Below are 23,485 nucleotides of genomic sequence, written 5' to 3' on the forward strand. Positions count from 1 at the left end.
ACCATCTCCTGGAGAAACTGTGGGGTCTTGGGGGCCTGGTACTCGTAATGCCATGTCTGGACTCCAAGGGCAAGTTGTCCTTTATGTCAGAGAACAGCAGGAATGTGTGGAGCTCTGCCTGGGGACAGACAATGTCAGCTGAATTTTGAGGAGTCAGCATGAGAGGGCAGAACAACATGGGCAATGTTGTGGTCACTGGACATCAGCTGCAGACTCACTGGTCAGGAAGAGGAATTAGATGATGCCTTCTTCAAACAGATGAAAGAAGCCTCATGTTTCCAGGGCTGTGTCCTCGTGGCAGACCTGAGATATCCCAATATCTGCAAGGCACCAGCCTTCCAGGAGGGTTTGGAGCTCATTGACAACATCTTCCTGACACGGGTGTCTGAGGGGTCAGTGAGGTGAGGTGCCCTGTGGGACTTCACACTTACAAACCACAAAGAGTTGGTCAGGATGGAACAGTCAGGGATGGGACAGTGGAGCTGAGGCTCCTGGGAGATGATAACAAGGCAAAGAGCAGGATTTCAGGAGAGCAAGCTTTGACCTGCTGAGGGACCTGCTTGGGTCCTATGGGATATGACCTTGGTGTCTGCAGTGCTTTTCTCTCACATTTCCTTCCTCCTCTCTCCCACCTGCTGTTGTGCAGCTTTTTTCACCCTTTCTCAAATTCAATATCCCAGAGGTGCTGCCAGCATCACTGAGTGGCTCAGATTTGGAAGGCGTGGGTCCATCTTGGAGCAGCTGAAATCAGTTCTGTCTGACGTTGGTGAACGTGAATTGTGAAACAAGGAAGAGGTGGTGAGGGATGTGAACATCAGTGTCCACCTTGGCTGTTGTGACCAGGAAACAGTGGGGTCCCAGGCACCAGAGGGGAGGGAGGGAGGCCAGCAGCAGAGCACAGGCTGGTGGGCTCCAGAGGAGAAGACTTTGACATACTGAGGGGTGGCGACCAATAGAGGTGGTGGCATGGAAGTAGATCTGAAGAGTGAAGGAGCTCAGGAAACCTAAACAAGCCTTACAGGACAACCTGCTCCAAGCACAAGAATGATCTTTCCAAGTACCCCTGAAAAGAAGCATTTATCTCATGGGGCTGGACCAGTTCTTCTGTGAAATCCCCCACATCCTCAAGCTCTCCTGCTCACACTCCTACCTCAGGCAACTTGGGCTTATTGTGGTTGGTGTCTGTTTAGCATTTGGGTGTTTTGTGTTCATTGTGCTGTCCTATGTGCAGATCTTCAGGGCCGTGCTGAGGATCCCCTCTGAGCAGGGACGGCACAAATCCTTTTCCACCTGCCTCCCTCACCTGGCCGTGGTCTCCCTGTTTGTCAGCACTGCCATGTTTGCCCACCTGAAACCTCCCTCCATCTCCTCCCCATCCCTGGACCTGGTGGTGTCTGTTCTGTACTCGGTGGTGCCTCCAGCAGTGAACCCCCTCATCTACAGCATGAGGAACCAGGAGCTCAAGGACGCCCTGCAGAAACATATGACTCGATTTCTTCTGAAGCTATAAACTGTATCTATCTTCTTCTACGTAAGAGTTATAGTCTAACTCTTTGCAGGTTCATCCTGTCTGCAGTACTTTTTTTCTCTATTTGTGTTTTTTTTATTGTGATAATGTTTTAAGTCCCTTTGAAATTCACTGTCTGCTCTTCTCACTGAGTGGCTGTGATGATGAGGAATGGTGCTCTCTGTGTATAAACAAAGTAAAGGGCCCTTCAGGAAATATTTTTCTGCTGACATCCTAACTCCAAGGCCTTTTTGGAGCTGCAGGGACAGTTCCTGTGTGTCTGGATGGAGAGGAAAAGAGTCCAGTATGGCAGCACTGCCAGGGAGCACCAGCACTGCGTGCTCTGGCACCTTTGTCACCATCCTGCTGTGTATCACTTGTGATCGCAAGCAGGGACAGGCGATGGGGATTGTGTGGCAGAGCTGGCCTCAGAACAGCCTTTCCAGAAAGAAAGGCTTAGGTCTTCATTCAAACTTTTTCTCAGAACCTCCTGCAGTGTCCTCTCACAGCCAGGCCTCCTGCCAGAGACCTGCAGGACCAGCAGAGCAGGGTCTGTGCTGTGCCCCTGTGCACTGGACACCCAACACAATCTGCCCCAATCATCATGGACTAATCCCTCACAATGTCCATTTCCATCACTGGCCTCTCACCCCAGCTCAGAGCGGTTCTTTGTCCCTCCATGGAAAGACAATGAATGAGTTGGTAAGAAGAAGAATGTTTGTGTTCTACAGATGAGATGTGTGCATGCACATCATGTACGTGAGATGAGATTAACAGAAGTGAGCACAAATGCTGTCAGATATACCGGGGGTAGCATTTTGCATCTGAGACACAGCAACCCTGTCTGTACAGACAGACTGGGGGACGAGATCTCAGAATCCCAGAATGTCAGGGATTGGAAGAGACCTGGAAAGCTCATCCAGTGCAATCTCCCCATGGAGCAGGAACACCCAGCTGAGGTTCCACAGGAAGGTGTCCAGGCGGGTTTGAATGTCTGCAGAGAAGGAGACTCCACAACCTCCCTGGGCAGCCTGGGCCAGGCTCTGCCACCCGCACCGGGAAGAAGTTTCTTTTCATCTTTCAGTGGAACCTCCTGTGTTCCAGTTTGCACCCATTACCCCTTGTCCTATCATTGGTTGTCACCGCGAAGAGCCTGGCTACATCCTCCTGACACTCACCCTTTATATATTTATGAACACTCATGAGGTCACCCCTCAGTGTCCTCTTCTCCAGCTCCAGAGCCCCAGCTCCCTCAGCCTTTCCTCACACGGGAGATGCTCCACTCCCTTCAGCATCGTGGTGGGTGCGCTGGACTCTCTCCAGCAGTTCCCTGCCCTTCTGGAACTGAGGAGCCACAACTGGACACAATATTCCAGCTGTGGTCTCCCCAGGGCAGAGCAGACGGGCAGGAGAACCTCTCTGACCTACTGACCACCCCCTTCTAACCCACCCCAGGTACCATTGGCTTCCTGGCCACAAGGGCCCAGTGCTGGCTCATGGTCACCCTGCTGTCCCGAGGACCCCCAAAGCCCTTTCCCCTACACTACTCTCTAGCAGGCTGTTCCCCAACTTATACTGGAACCTGGGGTTGTTCCTGCCCAGATTCAAGACTCCACACTTGCCCTTGTTATATTTCATTAAATTTTCCCCCACTCAACTCTCCAGCCTGTCCAGGTCTCTGATGGCAGCACAGCTTCCAGTGTCAGCCACTCCTCCCAGCTTGGTGTCACCAGCAAACTTGCTGACAGTCACTCTATTCCCTCGTCCAAATCATTGATGAGTATATTGAATAATACTGGCCCCAGCACTGCCCCCTGGGGCACTGCACTGGATCCAGGCCTCAACTGGACTCTGCCCATTGACCACAACTCTCTGGCTTCTTCCCTTCAGCCAGTTCACAGTCCACCTCACTACCCGCTCATCCAGACCGCACTCCCTCAGTTTAGCAGCAAGGTTGCTGTGGGAGACGGTGTCAAATGCTTTACTGAAGTCAAGGTAGATCACATCCACTGCTTTGCCATCATCCATCCACCTTGTTATGTCCTCATAAAAGGCTATGAGGTTGGTCAAGCACGACTTCCCCTTGGTGAAGCCATGCTGACTGCCCCTAATGACCCTCTTATCCTTGATATGCTTTGAGATGGCACCAAGGGTAAGTTGTTCCATCACCTTCCCAGGGATGGAGGTGAGGCTGACCAGTCTATAGTTACCTGGGTTCTCCTTCTTGCCCTTTTTGAAGACTGGAGTGACATTTGCTTTCCTCAAGTCTTCAGGCACCTCTCCTGTTTCCCAAGACGTGGCAAAGATGATGGAGAACGGTCCAGCAATGACCTCAGCAAGCTCCCTCAGCACCCGCGGGTGCATCCCATCCGGACCGATGGATTTATGGATGTCCAGATTGCCCAACTGCTCCCTAACCCAGTCCTCATCAACCCAGGCAAACTCCTCCATTGTCCTGCTTTCCCCATGGGTCTCAGTGGTACAGGGCTCCTCAGGACAGCCCCTGGCAGAGCAGACAGAGACAAAGAAGCATTCAGTAACTCTGCCTTCTCTGTATCTTCTGTCACCAGGGCACCCACCTCGTTCATCAGTGGGCCTACATTGCCTCTGCTGTTAGTTTTATCTGCCACGTATTAGAAGAAACTCTTCCTGTTGTCCTTGACCCCTCTCGCCAGGTTTAATTGTAAGGAGGCCTTAGCTTTCCCAGTTGCCTCCCTACACCCTCTGACAACAGCCTGATATTCTCCCCAAGTGGCCAGCCCCTCCTTCATGATCTAGAAACTCTCCTCTCCCACTTGAGCACATCCAACATCTCCCTGTTCAACCACACAGGTCTCCTGGCTCCCTTCCTTGACTTCCTACGTGTCGGGATGCTCTGATCTTGTGCCCGGTACAAACAGTCCCTGAACACTGACCAGCTATCTTGGGCCCCTTTACCTTCAAGCAGCCTTGCCCAGGGGATTTCCCCCTGCAATTGCCTGAAAACGCCAAAGTTTGCCCTGCTTAAGTCCAGGGTTGCAATTCTGCTTGCTATCCTGCTCCTGCCACAGGAGATCCTGAACTGCACCATCTCATGGTCGCTGCAGCCAAAGCAGCCCTCAACCGTTACCGCTTCAACCAGCCCCTCGTTAGTGAGGATGAGGTCCAGCAGCTCCTCGCCTAGTCGGCTCCTCTGCCCTTTGCATCAGAAAGTTCTCGTCAAGGCACTGGAGGATCTTCCTAGACTGTGGCTGGCTGGCTGAGTAGTCCTTCCAACAAACATCAGGGAAGTTAAAATCCCCCACCACAACCAGGGCCTGTGATTGCGAGGTTGCTCTCAACTGTCTGGTGGCTTGTATGCCCATCTGTCACGGTCCATTCAATGATGGGCTTGTGATGGTTCTGGTCACCTTGATCTCAGAGTGCAAAATTACGGTGACCAGAATGCCAAGGGCTTATAGTTCAATCAAGCAGTGTAACTTTATTAATTTGCCCATAAAGCGGCACGCGATAGAGAGAGAAAGAAAAAGAAGTCCTGCCAGTCCTCCATTGTGGTTCTGGATCCTCTGGTGGGAAGATCTTCAATTGTGTCCATTCTGGAGTCACCTTTTATGCTTCTTCACCCCCCCTCGCTCCCATTGTTTGAGGCCAGTCTCCGCCTTGATTTCACAACCCAGGCTCATACTGCGCAGGCTCGAAGGGTTCACGCTTTCTTTTCCCAACGCTTATGTGGCCTGCATTCAGGGGTCCTTTTCTGGTCCATTGGGTGACCTCAGGACCCTTGGCAAGCTCCTGGGCATGCTCCTCTTCATTGGCCATTGTTTGAGGGAGCAGGTGAGGGACATGTGTAACTGAGGCTGCAGGTGAGAACACATCTTCTGGACGGCAGCTCTTGTCCCTGGGTTGGAGAGACCCTCATAACAACAGCTTTCAGGAGGCAGGGGCTGGCTTGGCTGAAGCAGCAGGCAAAGTCCACACAGCAGCCATTGTAAGCAGGAGCCCCCCCATATCGGAGAAAACAGTTCAACACAATGCTTCTCCTTGGGCCTCTCTCCAAATCATCATCCAACTGTTCTTTCAGTCAGGGCCTCAGTTCTCTCAGATCACCCCAACCCAAGCATTCATTGCAGATCCCTCAACCCATTAACAATCACACAAAACCCATTGGAGATCCCCCCAAACCCAAACATGGGAGATCCCCTCAAACCCATTGGACATCCCCCAACCCATTGGAGATCCCTTAAACACATTGGAGACACCCCAAACCATACCATGGGAGATCTCCCAATGCATTGGATATCCCCTCAAACCCATTGGAGACCCCCAAAACCAACCATGGGAGTTCCCCCAACCCATTGGATATCCCCTGAAACCCATTGGAGATCCCCCCAAACCCACTGGAGATCCCCCAAAACCAACCATGGGAGATCCCTCAACCCATTGGAGATCCCCCAATCGACTAGAGATCCACCCCAACCCATTGGAGATCCAACAACCCAACCACGGAAGATCCCCCAAACCCCTTGGAGATCCCCTAACCCATTGAAGGTCCCACCAAACCCATTGGAGATCATCCAACCCAACCATGGGAGATCTCCCCAACCCTTTGGAGATCCCCCAACCCAACCCATTGGAGATGCCACGAAACCCATTGGAGATGCCCCCAAACCCAAACATGGGAGATCCTCCAATCAATTGGACATCCCCTAACACATTGGAGATCTCTTAAACCCATTAAAGATCCCCCCCAACCTATTGGCGATCCCTCAACCCAACCATTGGAGATCCCCCCAACCATGGGAGATACTCCAACTCACTGGAGACCCCCACCCAAACCCATTAGAGACCCCCTCCCCCAACCCATTGGAGATCCCCCCAATCCCGTTGGAGTTCCCCCAATTCCCTGGAGATCTCCGAAACCCACTGGAGATCCCCCAAACCCATCGGAGATCCCCACAAACCCACTGGCAGATGTACTGATCACTCAGAGTCGCAGTGACTTGTTTTAAGCATGAGAGCTCATTTTTGTTTTATCCTTTCCTGCACCCCCACCCCTTGGGATAGGAAACTGAAAAGACAGGGTCAGGAAAGATCCTTCTCTGTCAGGTAATCCTTGCATTGTTATTGCCCTTGGAAAAATTCTGGGGGTGATCTGGAGCTGTGAGTGGTGCTGACCCACACAGCACCCCCTCCACAGCAGAGGCACCTTTCCTGCCCTTATGTGGGATGCTCCTTTCCCCAGAAGCTTCTCCCCACAGCACCACGGGGATCTACCCGGGCAGGATGAGCGCTGACCCTGGCAGGCGGCAGAGTCGCTGCCCTGGCACAGCCCTGGGGTGCAGGGACCCTGCTCTGCAGGACAGCCCTGGGCACCCCTGGGTGCTCACCGGGCTTCACAGCTGTTCAACATCGCCTGACAAGATCCCCTCCTTACAGATCCCACGTGCTATGCCTGTGCTAACTCTAGGAGACGCCTCCAGGACCTACAGCTGCATTGCCCTGCATGCAGAGACTTACCATGGCAAGGGCTGCAAAGGTTTCTCCTCCAGTGAGCTCTCAGTCATCCTCCCAGTCCTGACCACCTTTAATCTCTCTCTGCCTTGCTCATCTCCCTGAGATCCCCAGGCAGAGCCCTCAGCCCTGCTGCGCTGTGCAGAGGAGCTGCTCCTGGGCAGAGCTGTCTCTCTGCAGCGCTGCCGCTTGCCAGGAGCTCCCTCTGTCCCAGGAGCCCAGCCCAGCTCAGCAGCACAGGAGCAGCCCAAGGCACTTTAATGACTCCTGTGGTAGGTTTGGTGCTGTGTCCATGGACCTCAGAACCTGAGGAAAAGGTGATAAAACCTCTCAAGAAGTCAGAGTCAGATTCAAACTTCCAAGGTTGTTGTAATGTTAATGGGTCTCACTGAGGGACACAACTGAGAAATTGTCCCCAGGGTTGTTCAGAGTAGAAAACTGAAGGCAGTGATGACTGGTCAGGAAAAGCAAAGTAAATGTCTCTCTGATGCTGAGTAAACCTGGATGTGTTTCATTAACCAAAGGGCCAAGCCCTGACCCCCAGCCCTGGGAAGGCAGATCCTGTCCCTCCCATGTTGCCCAGGGTCCTTCCTGGACAGTGTGATGTGGGGCTGTGCAAGGCCAAGGGCAGGACTATGGTCCCACACCTCCCAGGGTCCGGGCTGGGGACAAAGAGGCCATGAGGCCCCTGTGCTGGAAGGACAAGGTGTCTCCTCACAGGCATCAGAGGTGCAGACAACAGCCATAGCCAAGGGGAGAAGGAGCTCATGTCTGGTGGGGCTTTCAGCCTCTTTACATCCCTTGATCATCTCCACCACAGCCTGTCCTGTGCTGTGGCATCCCCTGCACCTCTTTCCCTGCAGGCTGCAGACATCCCCCCTGCTGCCCCACCTTGCTCTTGTCTGAGCATCTTCCTTCCTTTGCTGAGATCTCTGCATCCTCCCCAGCTGTTCCTTTGAGCACAAAGCCTTGGGCTGATGCAGACTCCCTCTGCTGACCTGCTCCACCACAGCACTGCCCTTCCAGTCACCTTCCTTGCTGCTCATGTCCAGCCTGGACCTCCCCAGCTGCACTTTGGGCCATTATTTCTTTCTCATGCTCTTTCCCACTATGCAGAAAACCTCCACCACCTCTGAAACCACCGTTCAAGCACTCTCAGGCTACTCCTGCACTGCTGCAGCCTCCCCAGCGCTGCTGGGCCAAAGCAGCCCAGGTCCCTCAGCATCCCACACCATGTGCACAAGGTTCTGAACCTGCCTTGGCAGAGCCCTGCACTCTCCAGTTCCTCCCTGCTTCTCCAAACTGGGAAGCCGCACACTGGCACACCCCCGTGTGTGTGGGGTCACAGCAGTGCTGAACCGAATGGGATGAGAACTCCAGGTGTCTGGGTCCCCACACTCCTCCTCATGCAGCCCCGTGTGCAGCTGCCTTGTTCATGGTGAGCGTGCACCACGGGCTGGTGTGGGGACCTTGGAGTGCCCAGGCCCTTCTCCTCAGGGTCACTGCTCAGCGTGTCAGGTCCTGCTCTGTCCTGATGGATGGGGTTATTGTCCCACCCTAATACAGAACTGGTCACTTCATCTTGTCAATATTCAGAGTTTTCTGATGGGTAAATACCAGATGCGAGGAGCTCTGCCTGGGGACAGACAATGTCAGCTGAAGGTTGAGGAGACAGCATGAGAGGGCAGAACAACATCGGCAGTGTTGTGGTGACTGGACATCAGCTACAGGATCCCTGATCAGGAAGAGGAATTAGATGAGGCCTCCTTCAGAGAAACGAAAGAAGCCTCATGTTTCCAGGGCCATGTCCTTGTGGCAGACCTGAGATATCCCAATATCTGCAAGGAACCAGCCATCCAGGAGGGTTTGGAGCTCATTGACAACATCTTCCTGACACGGGTGTCTGAGGGGTCAGTGAGGTGAGGTGCCCTGTGGGACTTCACACTTACAAACCACAAAGAGGTGGTCAGGGATGGAACAGTCAGGGATGGGAAAGTGGAGCTGAGGCTCCTGGGAGATGATCACAAGGCCAAGAGCAGGATTTCAGGAGAGCAAGCTTTGGCCTGCTGAGGGACCTGCTTGGGTCCTATGGGACATGACCTTGGTGTCTGCAGTGCTTTTCTCTCACATTTCCTCTCTCCTCTCTCCCACCTGCTGTTGTGCAGCGGTTTTACACTTTCTCAAATACAATATCCCAGAGGTGCTGCCAGCATCACTGAGTGGCTCAGATTTGGCAAGGAGTGGGTCCATCTTGGAGCGTCTGAAATCAGCTCTGTCTGTTGTCTGTCAAACTCCTGATGTCGTCTTAGAGAGGTGACAACTGTAGCACATCAATACCTACCTCCAGTTCCAAGACTTTGCCATGTAAACCCAGTAGAGAGTGACAATGTGTTGGATATTACCAGCTACATGATCATGGAGAAGAAATGGAAAAGATCTTCTGTCAGTAACTCAAGCAAGTCTCCAGTCAATGAGCAGGTTCCTATGGGGAACTGTAATTACCCTGCCATTCACTGGTCAAGCAAAACAGCAGCTGCCAACAATCCAGAGAACTTTGGGCCAACTGCTTAACAAAAGGGAGGGAATCATCTCTCCAAGTACCCATGAAAAGAAGCATTTCGCAGTATCACAGTATCACAGTATGTTTGAGATTGGAAGGGACGTCGAAAGATCATCCAGTCCAATCCCCGAGCTGGAGCAGGATCGCCTAGGTGAGGTCACACGTGAACATGTCCAGGGGGGCTTTGAATGTCTCCAGAGAAGGAGACTCCACAATCCCCCTGGGCAGCCTGGTCCAGGCTCTGTCACCCTCACTGAGAAGAAGTTTTTTCTCAAGTTTAAGTGGAACCTCTTGTGTTCCAGCTTGATCCCATTGCCCCTTGTCCTATCATTTTTTGCCACTGAGAAGAGCCTGGCTCCATCCTCATGACACTCACCCTTTATACATTTATAAACATTAATAAGGTCACCCCTCAGTCTCCTCTTCTCCAAACTAAAGAGACGCAGCTCCCTCAGCCTTTCTTCATAAGGGAGATGCTCCACTCCCTTAATCATCTTTGTTGCCCTATGCTGGGCCCTCTCCAGCAGTTCCCTGTCTTTCTGGAACTGAGGGGCCCAGAACTGGACACAATATTCCAGATGGGGTCTCACCAGGGCGGAGTAGAGGGGAAGGAGGACCTCTCTTGATCTACTAACCACCCCTCTTCTTATACACCCGAGGATACCATTGGCCTTCTTGGCCACAAGGGCACAGTGCTGGCTCATGGTCATCCTGTTGTCCACCAGGACCCCCAGGTCCCTTTCCCCTACACTGCTCTCTAATATGTAATTTCCCAACCTATACTGGAACCTGGGTTTGTTCCTGCGCAGATGCAGGACTCTACACTTTCCCTTGTTAAATTCCATCAGGTTATTCCCTGCCCAACTCTCCAGCCTGTCCAGGTCCCACTGGATGGCAGCACAGCCTTCTGGCGTGTCAGCCACTCCTCCCAGCTTAGTGTCATCAGCAAACTTGCTGATAGTACACTCAATTCCCTCATCCAAATCGTTAATTAATCTGTTGAATAATATTGGCCCCAGTACTGACCCCTGAGGCACTGCACTAGGTTCAGGCCTCCAAGTGGACTCCGCACCATTGACCACCTCACTACTCTATTGTCTAGACGACACCTCCTCAACTTAGCGGTGAGGATGCTGTGGGAGACTGTGTCAAAGGCTTTACTGAAGTCAAGGTAGACCACATCCACCGCTCTGCAATCATCCATCCACCTTGTTACATTCTCATAAAAGGCTATGAAATTGGTCAAGCATGACTTACGCTTGGTAAAGCCATGCTGACTGCCCCTAATGACCCTTTTATCCTTGACATGCCTTGAGATGACACCAAGTATAAGCTGTTCCATTACTTTCCCAGGGACAGAGGTGAGGCTGACCGGTCTATAATTACCCGGGTCCTCCATCTTGCCCTTTTTGAAGACTGCAGTGACATTTGCTTTCCTCCAATCCCTGGGCACCTCTCCCATTTCCCAAGACTTGGCAAAAATGATGGAGAGCAGTCTAGCAATGACTTCAGCCAGCTCCCTCAGCATCCGCAGATGCATCCCATCTGGAGCTATGGATTTATGGATGTCCAGACTATTTAATTGCTCCCTAATCCAGTCCTCATCGACTAAAGCAAACTCCTCCATTAACCTGGCCTCATCCGGGGTCTCAGGGGTACAGGGCTCCCCAGGACAGCCTCCAACAGAGTAGACAGAGACAAAGAAGGCATTCAGTAACCCTGCCTTCTCTGTGTCTTCTGCCACCAGGGCACCCACCTCATTCATCAGTGGGCCTACATTACCTCTGGTATTAGTTTTACCTGCTATGTATTTGAAAAAGTTCTTTTTGCTGTTCTTGACCCCTCTCGCCAGCTGTAATTCTAAGGAGGCCTTGGCTACCCTAGTTGCCTTCCTGCATCCTCTATCAGCAGCCTTATATTCCTCCCAAGTGGCCAGTCCCTGCTTCCATGACCTGTAAACTCGCCTCTTCTGCTTGAGCATACCCAACAGATCCCTATTCAACCACGCAGGCCTCCTGGTTCCCTTCCTCGACTTCCTGCGTGTGGGGATGCTCTGATCCTGAGCATGGAAGAACCAATCTCTGAATGCAATCCAGCTCTCTTGGGCCCCTTTTCCTTCAAGCAGTCTTGCCCATGGGATTTCCCCCAGCAATTGCTTGAAAAGACCGAAGTCAGCCCTGCTAAAGTCCAGGGTTGCAATTCTACTTGCTATTCTGTTCCTGCCACACGAGATGCTGAACTCCACCATCTCGTGGTCACTGCAACCCAGGCAGCCCTCAACCTTTACTGCTTCGACCAGACCCTCTTTGTTAATGAGGATGAGATCCAGCAGTGCACCTCTCCTGGTCAGCTCCTCCACCATCTGCATGAGGAAGTTATCATCAAGGCACTGGAGGAACCTCCTGGACTGTGGCTGGCTGGCTGAATGGTCCTTCCAGCAAACATCAGGGAAGTTAAAATCACCCACAACAACCAGGGCCTGTGACTGTGAGGCCACTCTCAGCTGCGCATAGAAGGCCTCATCAACTTCCTCAGCCTGATCTGGTGGCCTGTAATAGACACCTACAACAGTATCACCCCTGCCAGCCTGTCCCTTGATCCTGACCCATACACTCTCAACTCGTTCCTCATCCGCTCCTGGGCAGAATTTAGTACATTGCAGTTGCTCTCTCACATAGAGAGCAGCTCCACCACCACTCCTGGTTGACCTGTGTTTCCTGCTGGCAGAATGTCTCACAGCCCCCACTGAGGAGGGCAGGGGGTTGGGAGATGGGAGCACATTTCAGTTTCCAGATCCCAGGACAGAGCCCAAACCATCCTGCCCTTGAAATCCAATTCCTTGAGCTGCACAGCTGGTGGGCTTCTGTGGATAATCATGTTAAAAAGCATCCTTCAAGTGTTTGTGTAATACGTCTAGGAATGTCAGTTTTTAAAGAAAAATAAAAGTTTAACAGGCTAATATTTAAATATCTGTAAAATAGTACTCTGTATCCGTGATAGCCCCTCTGGCAATGACAATTAAATAGATATTTGCACTATAAGGCATGATACCCCACCCACAAGCACACATCTAAGTGGTTCAGATGAAGGGTGGTCTGGCAAACGTCACCCTTTGTGTCCCCAGGTGCACGGACACTGCTCATGTGCCTCTGCAGAGAGTGGCAGGAGCTGGATCCCCTTCTCGGGACAGACTTCTTCCAGGAGAGACACAGACACAGGGGGAACTCATCAGGTCTTTACTGCATTTCACTTGGCATCAGTTTTGACACATTGGGTGCTGTCCTGTGACTGCCCTTTCTGCACAAACGATCATAAAGAGACAACCATTTAGTAAGACATGGTCATAAAGGGGCTGTTATGGACAAGAAAGCTCACCATAAACTCTGGAGAGAGCGAGGAAGTTTATAATAAGCACCAGGAAGAACCAAGAAGCTTAAGGCCTCTTCTGAAGAGCGGGAGGCCTGAGCAGCCGTGATTGGCCATGTGTAGGTGTGGGAGAGGGTCAGGGCATGTCAGGGAGAAGCAATGAGATGGCTGATGGCTTCAGTGAACCCTTCCAGCCATGTCTGAACCCAGAAATGGAAAGCAGTTGATGTCTGCAGGTGGAGGAGGAACAGGAGGAAGAATTTCCTGGGAATATGGAAGGAAGAAAGGCCTCTCTTGGGCTAATCGTGTATGGCAGTGTCATTTCCATCCTGTGGGCATGGCTGTGCCTGGGAGATGGGGAATGGCTGCTGCTGGGGTGTTTGTGCTCAGTCATGGCCCATGAGCTGACCCTGCTCTGCTCCTCTCTTACACTGCCCACACTTGGATGGTCCTCAGGAATCATCCATGAGCCTGGTGGATCCATGAACCTCCTGGAGTGATGGGTATGGATCCAAATAGAGGATTCAAGCAAGTTTGGGACTGGGACATTGAGGTGATTGGTGACCATTGCCAGGTGTATGAAAGAAGCTGGGTGAGTTGTGAAGAACTCACAGGCATTTGCAGCTCCACAGAAAACCAGAGCCTTGCAGTTAAAGCGACAGCACTTGACATAAAACCCACCCCCAAAGCATGAAACACTCACAGTGACCACAGGAGAAGCCTTGTAAAACATTTGAGAAAAATCTACCAGGTCCCAGGGGTCAGGGCTCACCCATTGTGATGATGAACAAGCATCAAGGGCTCACATGGCATCAGAGCCACCTCCCCATGGCCCTCACCACCTTTAACCAGTGTCTCCAAGTCTTTCCTTCACCGGCCCTCACGGACAGGGACCTGCACTGGTTGTTTCCTTCACAGCTGTGTCAGTGATGGCCCTTCATGGGGTCCCACACACCCTCAGAAACTTGGGGTTTGCTTCTGCCTTTCACTTCATTAGAGGTTTGTTCGTTGTTTCAGCATCTGCAGTTCAGGATCATGGCAGCAGAGTGCTCATTAACATCTGAAATGCTCTTACAAGGCAAGGCTCTGTGCATCTTTTTCCTAAAGGCTTCAAGTCTGTTGTTGATGATTAGGGAGATTTCAGAAATAGTATAAGAGAGAGCATTTCCATAATAAATAGCAATAAAGCTAAATTTCTTCTATTTCCTTCCATGCTCAGTTTTCATTTTCTGTAATGGTGTCTGAGTATCTGAGTTGCCTCAGGTCACCCTGACTTGAGCCCCATCCATTGCTGGGTTTTCTCCAGACTCCTGAGTTTAGGAATGAACTCCCAGGAGACCTTGCTGGTGAAGATGGGGGCAAAGAAGCTATGAAGAACCTCAGTCCTGTCTGATTGTACTCTTACAAAGTTGAGCAGGAGGCCCACGTCTCTTATTTTAAGGAAACTGTGTAAGCTCGTCTTGCTGCCTTCATTCTCCCCTGCAGCTATGAAGTTCAGATCAGCTTTGGCATCATCTTTACATCGATGGACAAGGTTTCTGAATTCCTCCTCTGCAGCTTCCCCTGCTTCCACCTCCTGTGTGCTGCCTTTTTGTCCTGGAGCTCCATCAGTTCAGATGAGCAGCCTCACAAGATAAATGCTTCTTTTCATGGGTTCTCAAAGAAATCATTCTTGTGCTTGGAGCAGCCTGTCCTGTAAGGCTGCTCTGGTTTCCTGAGCTTCTTCACCTTTCAGGCCTGCTTCCACGTAACCACCTCATCTGCCATCCTCCAGTACGTCAAAGCCTTCTCTGGAGCCCACCAGCCTGTGCTCTGCTGCTGGCCTTCCTCCCTCCCCTCTGGTGCCTGGGACTCCACTGTTTCCTGGTCACAACAGCCAAGGTGGACACTGACGTTCACATCCCTCACCAGCTCTTCCTTCTTGATCAGGAATAGATCCAGGTGAACATCACCCCTATTGGCCCACCAGGCAGACATGTTAAGAAGTCGGCCCAAGATCACCTCCTGGCCAGTGAGTGTCAGGGTAATTACAGTTCTCCATAGGAACCTGCTCATTGACTGGAGACATCCTAAGGTTGCTGACAGAAGATGTTTTCCATTTCTTCTCCACGGTCAAGTAATTTGTAACATCCAACTGGATGTACATGGCTAAGTCTTGGAACTGGGGGTGAGAGTGGCTGGGCACCTCACCTCACTGACTCCTGAGTCACCCATGTCAGGAAGACGTTGTCAATGAGCTCCAAAACCCTCCTTGTCCCCAGCCAGGAACCTGGGAGCTGTGGGACCATAGTCCTGCCCTTGGCCTTGCACAGCCCCACATCACACTGTCCAGGAAGGGCCCTGGGCAACGTGTGAGGGACAGGATCTGCCTTCCCAGGGCTGGGGGTCAGGGCTTGACTTTTGGTTAATGAAACACATCCAGGTTTACTCAGCATCAGAGAGACCTTTACTTCGCTTTTCCTGAACTGTCATCACTGCCTCCGGTTTTCTACTCTAACCAGATCCTGGAGACCGTTGCTCAGTAGTGTCCCTCAGTGAGACCCATTAACAATACCAGAAACTATGGAGTTTGAATCTGACTTTGATTTCTTGAGAAGTTTCTTCTTCTTCCCCTGAAGGTCTGATGTTCATGGACTCTGCACCAAAGCCACCAGAGGGGTCATTAAAGCGCCTTGGGCTGCTCCTGTGCTGCTGAGCTGGGCTGGGCTCCTGGGACAGAGGGAGCTCCTGGCAAGCGGCAGCGCTGCAGAGAGACAGCTCTGCCCAGGAGCAGCTCCTCTGCACAGCACAGCAGGGCTGAGGGCTCTGCATGGGGATCTCAGGGAGACAAGCAAGGCAGAGAGAGATTAAAGGTGGTCAGGACTGGGAGGATGACTGAGAGCTCACTGGAGGAGAAACCTTTGCAGCCCTTGCCATGGTAAGTCTCTGGGTGCAGGGCAATGCAGCTGTAGCTAATGGAGGCATCTCCTAAAACTGGCACAGGCACAGCTTGTGGGATCTGTAAGGTGGGGGATCTTGCACCTCAATTTTGAACAGCTGTGAAGCCCGGTGAGCCCCCAGGGGTGCCCAGGGCTGTCCTGCAGAGCAGGGTCCCTGCTCCCCAGGGCTGTGCCAGGGCAGGGACTCTGCCACCTGCCAGGGTCAGCGCTCAGCCTGCCCGGGGAGATCCCATGGCAGCAGCTGTGGGTGGAAGGAGCGACCCCCAGCAGGGCAGGCAGGGAACTTGTGGGCTTGAAGGGTGCTGTGTGGGTCAGGGCTGCTCAGAGCTCCAGATCAACTCCACAGACATGGCAGAGGGTCCTTCTGAACAATGACATCAAGACAGGAACAGCTGCAAGGGAAGGAGTCTGTGCTTTCAGTTTTCCACTCTTGGTTGTCTGGTGTGCAGTGGGAGATGGGGATTTATTTCTCTCTTTGGAGAAGACACTGAGACCCCAGTTCTCGTTAGGACTTGTCTGAGCTGCTCCTGAGCCCCTGCACACACAGAGCTGCCCCTGGGCAGTGCCAGGAGGTGTGAGCAGGACAGAGCTGAGCACACAGAGGGTGGGACGGGGTCTGTGACACTGACAGGGAGCAGACCCAGGGACAGAGACACAGCTGCAGGAGCACAGACATGGGCAGGAAGAGTTAACTGCTACCAGAAATGCTGGGGACAGGATTTAGGAACCTCTCTCACATCCCCTGCAGTGCAGACACATTTCCCAGTGCAACCCCTGGTCTCCTCTCCTCTCCATCAGAGCCTCTGCCCCGAAGCAATGGGGTCCAGGTCACGAGTCTCCACTTCAGCAGCTGGACCTCCAGGGGAAGGGTTCCTGGAACGTGAAACACAAAAAAGGTGCTAAAAGTACTTGCTCTACAGTGTCATTTCATGAGTGGCAGCAGCACAGTCGGGTAAGGAGAAGGTTCCACAGCATGCCTGTCTGCCTTTCTGTCCTTGCTTTATTTCTCAGAAGCACTGCAGTGTTCTTTCCTGTTTCTCCACCTGTTCCTGGAGCTCTTGCTCTCTGGGGTTGGGGTGGGAGTGTGGGTCAGTTTTTGTCCTGACACCTATTCAGTGGATATTGTCCCAGAGCTGTGTTCATGGAAACTGCATTCCCAAGCTGCATTTTAAACTGTGATGAGCTGTTTTTCTCACTTGCTAGAAAGAGAGAATGAACGGAAACGTCCCTCCGTCAGGGAGGGGGTTTTCCATGAGAAACAGTCTGTTCATTTTCCTCAGAGAAGTCTCCCCTAACTTGTCACTGGCTTTTCCTCCTTGCACAGGTCCTCATGCCCACAGGCAGCAAATGTCCAACAGCAGCTCCTTCACCCAGTTCCTCCTCCTGCCGTTCACAGACACACGGGAGCTGCAGCTCTTGCACTTCTGGCTCTTCCTGGGCATCTACCTGGCTGCCCTCCTGGGCAACGGCCTCATCATCACCACCATAGCCTGGGACCAGCACCTCCAGACCCCCATGTACTTCTTCCTGCTCAACCTCGCCCTCCTTGACCTGGGCTTCATCTCCACCACTGTCCCCAAATCCATGGCCAATTCCCTCTGGGACACCAGGACCATCTCCTTTTTAGGATGTGCTGCACAGCTCTTTTCATTTGTGTTCCTGATAATAGCAGAGTACTCTATGCTCACCATCATGTCCTATGACCGCTACGTTGCCATCTGCAAACCCCTGCACTACGGGACCCTCCTGGGCAGCAGAGCTTGTGTCCACATGGCAGCAGCTGCCTGGGCCACTGGGTTTCTCAATGCTCTGCTGCACACGGCCAATACATTTTCACTGCCCCTGTGCAAGGGCAATGCCCTGGGCCAGTTCTTCTGTGAAATCCCCCAGATCCTCAAGCTCTCCTGCTCACACTCCTACCTCAGGGAAATTTGGCTTCTCATGTTTTGTGCTTCTTTTTTTGTGGGATGTTTTGTGTTCATTGTGGTGTCCTATGTGCAGATCTTCAGAGCTGTGCTGAGGATCCCTTCTGAGCAGGGACGGCACAAAGCCTTTTCCACCTGCCTCCCTCACCTGGCTGTCATCTCTCTGTTTGCCAGCACTGGCATTTTTGCCTATCTGAAGCCCCCCTCCATCTCTTCCCAATCCTTGGACCTGGTGGTGTCTGTTCTGTACTCGCTGATACCTCCAGCAGTGAACGCCCTCATCTACAGCATGAGGAACAAGGAACTCCAGGGTTCCATGTGGAAACTGATAACTGGATGTTTTCAATAACAAACAGAAACAAACTCTCATTTTCTCCATAGCAGTTATAGTTTAACTCACTGCAGGCTCAGCCATTCTTGTTCTCTTGTTGTTCTTGTCATGTTTTGTGATAATGTTGTCATCCCTTTCCTAATTCACTGTCTACCTTTTTTTCTGACCAATTTTTATGTAAATGAGAAGCCATTGTGCCTGTGTTTAAAAAATAAATAAAGGGAACTACAGTGTTCTGTCTAGGTTTGTTTTTCTCCTGAGATCTTCTTTGAAGTCCTTTTTGGAGACACAGGGAGTTTCTGTTTGCATTGGTGGAGGGGAACAGAGTCCAGCCTGGCAGCCCTGCCAGGGAGCACCAGCGCTTGTTCTTCCAGAGCTGTTCTGGTTCCACTCCCACACTCTCCTTCTCATCCCTTGTGTTGGTGCAAGGCCTGAGTGCTCTGGCAGCTTGGTCCCCATCCAGAAAATAAAGCAGGGACAGGCAATGGGCACTGCTGTGACAGAGCTGGCCTCAGAACAGCCTTTCCAGATAGAAAGGTGATCTCCTCAGGGCAGGGATGAAGGTTTAGATCTTCTTACAATGTTTTTCTCAATAACATTTTCAAGAAAGTGGCCACAGATGCAACACCAGGGTACAGCTGAACAGTGTGTGTGTGCAGGCTGGCACACAGCAGTGTCCTCTCACAGCCAGGCCTCCTGCCAGAGACCTGCAGGACCAGCAGAGCAGGGGCTGGGTTGTGCCCCTGTGCACCCCTTCAGAAGGTGCCTCAGGTCAATCACCATGCACTGGCCACTCACAACCACCATTTCCAGCCCTGCGCTCTCACCCAAAGAGGCTGTTCTTCCCTCCATGGGTAGACACTCAATGAGTGCTTCAGCAGTCCATGTTTGCTTTGGACAGATGAGATGTGAGTATCCACATCATGTATGTGAGGTGACATGAACGTGAGTGAGCACAAACACCATCAACTACTCCTTTTCCATTCTGTGAAGGTCTGTGGAACACACGAGGTCTTGAGCTCACTTCATATTGGGAGGAGCAACCTATGGGAAATCACCTGAATGCAGCACTGGGTTGTGCTTCCTTTGACTGAGGTCCCCGTGTCCATTCCCCATGACGTGGGACATCTCAGATGAGTCCAGAGCAGGTGACACAGCACAGGGGTGAGGTGTCTCCCATCCTTTGGGAGTGGCAACAGGAAGCCAGAAGGACACTGTGACTCCTGCCTCTGTGTGTAAAAGGGACAGACTCTGTCTGTGAGCATCCCTGGGTGCATAAGGAGTCCTGAGATCAACTCAGATATGGATGCCAGACAGAACCCTGATGTTTCTCTGTGTGACTCCAGGAACAGATCCCACTGGATCAGTGAGATTCATCTCAGCTGCACTGGACAGGATCATTGCAGGATCGTTCTCCAATCTGCTACATCACCCTTGCCTGTGATTCCACATTGTGCTTTCATAAGTGCCATAGAAACCAGAATGGTTCTGGGGTCCTAAGGAAATGCAGATCTCAAACCCATCTTCAAGAGGAGCAGGAATAGGAACGGGGAGAATAACAGGCTGGCCACCCTACCTCCCTCCCTGGGAAGGGGATGGGACGCGTCCTCCTGCAGCCGTTTCCAGGAATGTGAAGGACAAGGAAGGGACTGGTGAACCCAAATGGACAGGGAAAAGAAAGGCATGTTGTGTACAGGGCGTTTGCAAGGCTCAGCCATGGTCTCCTTCTGGCCAGAGTGATGCTGATGGGGCTCAAGAAGTGGATGCTGGGTGGGAAGTTGGCTGAACCATCAAGCCCAAATATCAGCAGTGGTACAAGGTCCTCTGTGCAGCCAGTTACTGGTGTCATCTCTCATTGACCAGCACTTGGGCCAACACTGTTAAACATCTTTATTCTCCCCTTCCAGGATGTAACACTGTGCACTTTCAGTGCCTTTGAGGATGATGGAGGCTTTTCATTCACATTGCTCGTAGGAAAAATATTTGACAAATTTGACAAAGGTGAGGGAGTGAGATGGGTGTCTGCAGCCTGCAGGGAAAGAGGAGCAGGTGTAGGATGATATAGAGCACGATTCAATCTTGGTCAGGTCCTGGGTCCTCAGGAGGGGATGGATGGGTGTGGTATTATGAGGTCTCAGACACTCATAATCCAGTCACAATCGTGTGGCTGTGAAGGGACAGTGAGGTCAGTTCTGTCTCTGGAGGTGACAGCCCAGCAGCAGGGACATGGCTGGGAAAGAACCTCTGCCTAGGTACCCACAGGCCCTACCCAGGAAGAGGCCTTGGAGATGGGTTGTCATGTCCATCCTGCCTGAGAACATGATGGGACAGCAGCAGGGACATGTGCAACTTGGAAGGTGAGGACTGGATATGAGGAGTAAGAAATGTCACTGGAAGGGCAGTGCTGTGGTGCAAGAGGTCACCCAGAGGGAGCTGGATCAGCCCATGGTTTGTGTTCCAAGAGCAGCCAGTGAGGGTGCAGACACAGCAGTGAAGGTGCAGAAATGCTGGGGTGAGAGCAGGTGGGGAAGCGAGATGGGTGTCTGCAGCCTGCAGGGAAAGAGGGGCAGGGGTAGGACCGTGTAGAACAGCCTGTGGTGGAGATGGCAAAGGGCGCTGGCAAGGCTGGAAGGGACCCACAGAACCCAGGTCTCTGCCCCTTGGCCATGGCAGTTGTCTCTGCCACTGAGGCCCAGGAGAAGCCATGTTGTCCTCATGGCACTGGGGCCTCTCTGCCTCCTTGCAGCCCCATGGGGAAGCTGGAAGTTGTTGTCCCAGTGTTGTCCTTCCCTGGGCCTTGCACACCCACATCCCATGGTCCCAGGAAGAGCCCTGAGCCGTGTGTGAGGGACAGGATCCCCCTTCCCATTGCCTGGAGGTCATGGCTTCTCCTTTCTGCTTCAGAAAGCAAACCAAGGGGTTTCTCAGCATCAGAGCTGAAGAGAAGACTAAAAGGAGACCTCACGGTGGCTACAGCTTCCTCACAAGGGGAGAAGGAAGGGAAGGTACTGATCTCTTCTCTGTGGTGACCATTGACAGAACCCAAGGGAATGGAAGAAAGATGTGCCAGGGGAGGGTCAGTTGGACATGAGGAAAAGGTTCTTCACCCAGAGGTGCTGGACACTGAACTGGGTCCCAGGGAGGTGTCACGGCCCCAACCTGACAGTGTTCAAGAAGAGACTGGACAACGTCCTCAGACACACGGGGTGACCTGTGGGGTGTCCTGTGCAGGGACAGGAGTTGGACTCCATGATCTTTGTGGGTCCCTTCCAACTCCGGACATTCTGTGATTCTATGAAATAATAGGTCAAAAGTCCATGTTTTCATTGCACAGATGAGATGTAACCATACACATAGTGTGCATGTCCACTGTGTGCATGTGGTGAGATGAACCCAAGGGAGCACTGATGCTGTCAGCTATTCCTTGGGGTGCCATAAAGGTCAGTGGGACAGAGATGGTGTTCAGGGGTCTCTTCCAACCTGCGCTATTGTAGGATTCCATTAATCTTTTCCTTGGAGAGCTCTTTCACGTCAGAAGAGACAAAGGAAGATGAAGAAAAAAACAGAAGCAGTGTAAATACAGCAGCTCCTCTGAGGAACGTTTCTCCACTCAAACCCTTGATAGGAAATCTATTGGATACATTTGATGAAAGCAGCTCAGTTCGATCTGCTCACACACTGGAGCACAAGGAGGGTGATGGCTGGGTACGATGCCATGTGGTCACTTGTGTCTCAGGAGCTCGTAGTCCAGTAGGAAGCCAATGGCTGTGCAGGGCACTGTGAGGTCACTTCTGCCTCTGCAGGGGACAGGCCAACAGCAGGAACATGGCTGGGAAAGGACTGTGAGGTCACACACACCAGACGAGCAATCGGGCCCAATCAGCATGGCTTTGTGAAAGGCAGGTCCTGCTTGACCAGCCTGATCTCCTTCTATGACAAGGTGACCGGCTGAGCAGATGAGGGAAAGTCTGTCGTGGGGAGTGAATCCGCCACAAAGGCTGTGGGTGTTGTGTCCTTAGACTGCATTAAAGCCTTTGACACCCACCATGATAAAACCTCCTTTCAGGTAGCTGTAGACAGCAATAAGCCTCCTTTTCTCAAGGCTGAACAGCCTCAGCTCCCTAAACCGTTCCTCATAACACTGGTGCTCCAGACCCTTCACCACCCTTGTCACGCTCCTCTGAACTCTCTCCAGCACCTCAATGTCTTCCTTGTCCTGAGGGGCCTAAAACTGACCCCAGGATTCAAGGTGCAGCCTCACCAGTGCCCAGTACAAAGGGATGATCACTCCTCCAGTCCTGCTAAAACTCGAATTGAATCAAGGCTTGAACACCTTGTTCTGACCCAGTTTGTGATAGGTTGGACTGCAGACTCCTGAGGTCCCTTCAACCTCAGTTCTCTTATGATCCCATTGTGATGTTGGGCTCTGTTTCTAACTGGAGCAGAGCAGACGATTCTGGGGCAGGATCTACCTGTGCTGTAGGTGACCATCTAAACCAACATCTCAGCCAGGGAACCAGCCAACACCTCAGTGTGACTCGCTCTGGGCAACGTGTGAGGAGTCCTGGGCAGGGAAGGTTGAGAGGGCATGGGGCGCTATGTAAGACACAAAATGATCTTGGCTTAATGATTGTAGGCCCATCAGATGTCAGTTAATGTCAATGAAAATTAAAATAAGAAGAACTGAAGGCAAAGATCCAAAGCAAAGGAAGGTGTCAACATACTTCTCTTTATTTTTCTTTACGGGGGCTTTCTTTTCTTTGAAAAGGAAAGAGTTTTCCAGAACTGGGCATGGATTTAAGACACAGATGTCTTCAGCTCCAGAGACACAAACACCTGGTGCCAGTGTAGGTGCCCCAGGAACCACTGTCCAGGCTCCACCTGCATTGCAAGGTGCTCTGGTCTCCCCAGGTCCTGTGTGATAGATGCCAATCCCAGGCCAGCACCTCAGGTACACTGGGGCCCCTAAACTGGCACTGGCTGTTAATGATGAGACAGCTGATGACTGATGTCTGCTTGGAAAGGTGCGCCTTTGCGTTGTTGTTTTGTTTCTGCTTTGTTTTGTTGTTGTTGTTCCTGCTGTTTTGTTTTTGATTTTGGTTTTTGTTTTGTTGGGTTTGGTTGGTTGGTTGGTTGGTTTTGCTTTGGTTTTGTGGGGTATTTGTTTCCCTGTTTTCTTTCTTTGATTGTTTGATTGGAGATTTTTGTTTGGTTATTGTTTTTTGTTTGTTTGTTTGTGTGGGTTTGAGTGTGGTTTGTTCTTTTTAACATATTAATTAAAAAAAATAAAAGGTCAAAAAGTGAATTATGGGGAAGTGTACTAAGGGTAGAAGAAGAAATATCGGTCTTCCCCTGTACTTCTGTCCT

Source organism: Patagioenas fasciata, chromosome W, assembly GCF_037038585.1.
Source record: "Patagioenas fasciata isolate bPatFas1 chromosome W, bPatFas1.hap1, whole genome shotgun sequence".
In the NCBI taxonomy this organism is placed as follows: domain Eukaryota; kingdom Metazoa; phylum Chordata; class Aves; order Columbiformes; family Columbidae; genus Patagioenas; species Patagioenas fasciata.